Below are 6,000 nucleotides of genomic sequence, written 5' to 3' on the forward strand. Positions count from 1 at the left end.
GGTGAGAAGCGGACGTCGCCGAGGAAGAGATCGAACGACGGGAAGATCCTACTGCGACACTAGCCACGACACCACAAGGCGGTTCAGGACCACAACGTTTCCGACCGCTCCTACGACACGAGAAGCCTACAAACGTACAACGCGGGGATGGCGGGGAGACACGTCCTTTCCCCCCATCGCACCGCTCTACCGGGGGGCGCCGTGGCGACGCGGAACCGCGTCCGTCCCGCTCGTCACGATGCTCAATTGGTAGGGCGGCCCCGTATAATGCGCGTAACCAAGTAACCACGCTAGCGAGCCAACCAACAACGCCCACCGGCTTCAGAACAGGACGCCTCCGGGAGACGCCTCTAGCAACGACCATCACACGTGCATTCGTAGCCATAGCTCCAACGGCGGTCGTTCGGATAGCAGCAGGAGGGAAGCTCCACGCAGTACGCGCCCTTATCGATCCGTGCGCTCCGAATTCAATCATAGATGCGAATCTCGCAAAGGACCTCGGGTTAGAGCGTATCGGCACGTCCTATCATGTGAAGTGCACGCTTGTTCTGCGAGGGAAATACGGGGTAACGGGAGCCGTGACAACCCAGGCCACAGTGGTGGCGCGATATTCACGGCTTAGTCCGACAGCAACGCTGGATCCATCGGTAGCCACGCCATTCCAATTCATGAAGCTGGCGGATCCAGCTTTCCACCGGTCTACACCTGTCCGGCTCACACTAGGTGCCGACGTCTACGCCATCCTAATGGTTAGCGGCACACCACCGTCGACCGTCGGCGGGCTGCTGACTCAAGCCACCATATTCGGGTTGGTAGTGTCGGGAGCCCAACAGCAATAATCAGGCATCTGTCCATTCAATAAGTAAAGTGCACTAAAACCAAGCAACCCCACGTACATGACCACTAACGTTTTTCTCTTTTTCATCCACAGTTCAGCGAGGCTGCATTACTGCGAGCATGGATGTCCGCCGGAGAGCGTACTGACGATCCGCCTATACATACATACCATATTTTTTAATTTTAGTTAAGTTTATCCCGCCTTGGGAAGGTTGCTGGCGCACTCACCCAATTTCAAATTGCTCGCCGCAAGGGGGCCGGCCTGTTTAGGCCACCAGCCTAAATACTTCGGACCACCCTAACACGCACATTAGTTTTTATTATTATTACCGGTAACGGCTAACACCAGCCGAAAGCTAACTTTGAAGGGGAAAAACTCAACGAAAGTTGGCTATCGGCGGGTGCCGCGGACTTGTTCGCGGTCTTGGTCTGCCTTTTCTATTTTGGAACGTCAACGAGCCAGCAGCTAACTCACAGGTGAGTTATCATATTACGTATCTTTCATAGGTTGTGCATATAATTTACGCTATAATAGCACTTTGCTATTGCGATTCTTCTTAATAATTGCGATTTTAACATCAGAATTTGCACTTGGCAATTGTCTGGCAATCAGCCACCAATATTTCTATTTTTGAATTGTAATTTATCCAACAATTTGCGGTCGTCATATTACTAACATTTGCCGTGCACGAATGTGTAATTAACAATTTTAAGAACATTGAATTCGAATTAGTTGTGAAGCAAGTCCCCTTTTGATAATAAATAAAGCTGAGAATTCATATTGTTTATAACGTGAATAAATTTGTTATTACTCGCCCAAATTCTTTTCTTTGCTTTCTTTTTATTTGCGACGCACACGCCCGACTTCCCCGGGTCCACACTGCCCCGCAAAACATTAACTTTAACTTTAAATTTAAATTTAACTTTAAATTTAAATTTAACTTTAACTTTAACTTTAACGTTCACTTTAACTTTAACTTTAACTTTAACATTAACTTTAACTTTAACTTTAACTTTAAATTTAACTTCAACTTTAACTTTAACTTTAACTTTAATTTTAACTTTAACTTTAACTTTAACTTTAACTTTAACTTTAACTTTAACTTCAACCTCAACTTTAACTTTAACTTTAACTTTAACTTTCACTTTAACTTTAACTTTCACTTTAACTTTAACTTTAACTTTCACTTTAATTTTAACTTTAACTTTAACTTTAACTTTAACTTTAACTTTAACATTAACTTTAACTTTAGCTTTAACTTTAACTTTAAATTTAACTTTAACTTTAACTTTAACTTTAACATTACCTTTAACTTTAACTTTAACTTTAAATTTAAATTTAACTTTAACTTTAACATTAACTTTAACTTTAACTTAAACTTTAACTTTAACTTTAACTTTAACTTTAACTTTAACTTTAACTTTAACTTTAACTTTAACTTTAACTTTAACTTTAACTTTAACATTAACTTTAACTTTAACTTTAACTTTAACTTTCGCTTTAACTTTAACTTTAACTTTAACTTTCGCTTTAACTTTAACTTTTACTTTAACTTTAACTTTAATTTAGCTTTAACTTTAACTTTAACTTTCGCTTTAACTTTAACTTTAACTTTAACTTTAACATCAACTTTAACTTTAACTTTAAATTTAAATTTAACTTTAACTTTAACTTTAACATTAACTTTAACTTTAACTTTAAATTTAACTTTAACTTTAACTTTAACTTTAACATTAACTTTAACTTTAACTTTAAATTTAAATTTAACTTTAACTTTAACTATAACATTAACTTTAACTTTAACTTTAACTTTAATTTTAACTTTAACTTTAACTTTAACTTTAACTTCAACTTTAACTTTAACTTTAACTTTAACTTTAACTTTAACTTTAAATTTAACTTTCACTTTAACTTTCACTTTAACTTTAACTTTAACTTTAACTTTAACTTTAACTTTCACTTTAACTTAACTTTAACATTAACTTTAACTTTAACTTTAACTTTAAATTTAACTTTAACATTAACTTTAACTTTAACTTTAACTTTAACTTTAACTTTAACATTAACTATAACTTTAACTTTAACTTTAACTTTAACTTTAACTTTAACTTTAACTTTAACTTTAACTTTAACTTTAACTTTAACTTTAACTTTAACTTTAACTTTAACTTTAACTTTAACTTTAACTTTAACTTTAACTTTAACTTTAACTTTAAGTTTAACTTTAACTTTAACTTAAACTTTAGCTTTAACTTTAACTTTAACTTTAAATTTGACTTTAACTTTAACTGTAACTTTAACTTTAATTTTAACTTTAACTTTAAGTTTAACTTTAACTTTAACTTTAACTTTCGCTTTAACTTTAACTTTAACCTTAACTTTAACTTTAAATTTAGCTTTAACTTTAAGTTTAACTTTAACTTTAACTTTAACTTTCGCTTTAACTTTAACTTTAACTATAACCTTAACTTTAACTTTAACTTTTAGTTTAACTTTAACTTTAACTTAAACTTTAGCTTTAACTTTAACTTTAAATTTAACTTTAACTGTAACTTTCGCTTTAACTTTAACTTTAACTTTCGCTTTAACTTTAACTTTTACTTTAACTTTAACTTTACTTTAACTTTCACTTTAACTTTAACTTTAACATTAACTTTAACTTTAACTTTAAATTTAACTTTAACTTTTACTTTAACTTTAATTTTAACTTTAACTTTAACTTTAACTTTAACTTTAACTTTAACTTCAACCTCAACTTTAAATTTAACTTTAACTTTAACTTTAACTTTCACTTTAACTTTAACTTTAACTTTCACTTTAACTTTAACTTTAACTTTAACTTTAACTTTCACTTTAACTTTAACTTTAACTTTAACTTTAACTTTAACATTAACTTTAACTTTAGCTTTAACTTTAAATTTAACTTTAACTTTAACTTTAACTTTAACATTACCTTTAACTTTAACTTTAACTTTAAATTTAAATTTAACTTTAACTTTAACATTAACTTTAACTTTAACTTTAACTTTAACTTTAACTTTAACTTTAACTTTAACTTTAACTTTAACTTTAACTTTAACTTTAACTTTAACATTAACTTTAACTTTAACTTTAACTTTAACTTTAACTTTCGCTTTAACTTTAACTTTAACTTTCGCTTTAACTTTAACTTTTACTTTAACTTTAACTTTAATTTAGCTTTAACTTTAACTTTAACTTTCGCTTTAACTTTAACTTTAACTTTAACTTTAACATCAACTTTAACTTTAACTTTAACTTTAAATTTAAATTTAACTTTAACTTTAACTTTAACATTAACTTTAACTTTAAATTTAACTTTAACTTTAACTTTAACATTAACTTTAACTTTAACTTTAAATTTAAATTTAAATTTAACTTTAACTTTAACTATAACATTAACTTTAACTTTAACTTTAATTTTAACTTTAACTTTAACTTTAACTTCAACTTTAACTTTAACTTTAACTTTAACTTTAACTTTAACTTTAACTTTAACTTTAACTTTAAATTTAACTTTCACTTTAACTTTAACTTTCACTTTAACTTTAACTTTAACTTTAACTTTCACTTTAACTTAACTTTAACATTAACTTTAACTTTAACTTTAACTTTAAATTTAACTTTAACTTTAACTTTAACTTTAACTTTAACTTTAACTTTAACTTTAACTTTAACTTTAACATTAACTATAACTTTAACTTTAACTTTAACTTTAACTTTAACTTTAACTTTAACTTTAACTTTAACTTTAACTTTAACTTTAAGTTTAACTTTAACTTTAACTTAAACTTTAGCTTTAACTTTAACTTTAACTTTAAATTTGACTTTAACTTTAACTGTAACTTTAACTTTAATTTTAACTTTAACTTTAAGTTTAACTTTAACTTTAACTTTAACTTTCGCTTTAACTTTAACTTTAACTTTAACCTTAACTTTAACTTTAACTTTAGCTTTAACTTTAAGTTTAACTTTAACTTTAACTTTAACTTTAACTTTAACTTTCGCTTTAACTTTAACTTTAACTTTAACCTTAACTTTAACTTTAACTTTTAGTTTAACTTTAACTTTAACTTAAACTTTAGCTTTAACTTTAAGTTTAACTTTAACTTTAACTTTAACATTAACTTTAACTTTAACTTTCGCTTTAACTTTAACTTTAACTTTAACCTTAACCTTAACTTTAACTTTAACTTTAGCTTTAACTTTAAGTTTAACTTTAACTTTAACTTTAACTTTAACTTTAACTTTAACTTTAACTTTAACTTTCGCTTTAACTTTAACTTTAACTTTAACTTTAACTTTAACATTAACTTTAACTTTAACTTTAAATTTAAATTTAACTTTAACTTTAACTTTAACATTAACTTTAATTTTAACTTTAACTTTAAATTTAACTTTAACTTTAATTTTAACTTTAACTTTAACTTAACTTCAACTTTAACTTTAACTTTAACTTTAACTTTAACTTTAACATTAACTTTAACTTTAACTTTAACTTTAACTTTAACTTTAACTTTAACTTTAACTTTAACTTTAACTTTAACTTTAACTTTAACTTTAACTTTAACTTTAACTTTAACTTTAACTTTAACTTTAACTTTAACTTTAACTTTAACTTTAACTTTAACTTTAACTTTAACATTAACTTTAACTGTAACTTTAAATTTAAATTTAAATTTAACTTTAACTTTAACATTAACTTTAACTTTAACTTTAACTTTAACTTTAACTTTAACTTTAACTTTAACTTTAACTTTAACTTTAACTTTACCTTTAACTTTAACTTTAACTTTAAATTTAACTTTAACTTTAACTTTAACTTTAACCTTAAATTTAACTTTAACTTTAACTTTAACTTTCACTTTAACTTTAACTTTAACTTTAACTTTAACTTTAACTTTAACTTTAACTTTAAATTTAACTTTAACTTTAACTTTAACTTTAACCTTAAATTTAACTTTAACTTTAACTTTAACTTTAACTTTAACTTTAACTTTAACTTTAACTTTAACTTTAACTTTAACTTTAACTTTAACTTTAACTTTAACTTTAACTTTAACTTTAACTTTAACTTTAACTTTAACTTTAACTTTAACTTTAACTTTAACTTTAACTTTAAATTTAACTTTAACTTTAACTTT

Source organism: Eurosta solidaginis, chromosome X (genome assembly GCF_040869045.1).
Source record: "Eurosta solidaginis isolate ZX-2024a chromosome X, ASM4086904v1, whole genome shotgun sequence".
Classification (NCBI taxonomy): Eukaryota; Metazoa; Arthropoda; class Insecta; order Diptera; family Tephritidae; genus Eurosta; species Eurosta solidaginis.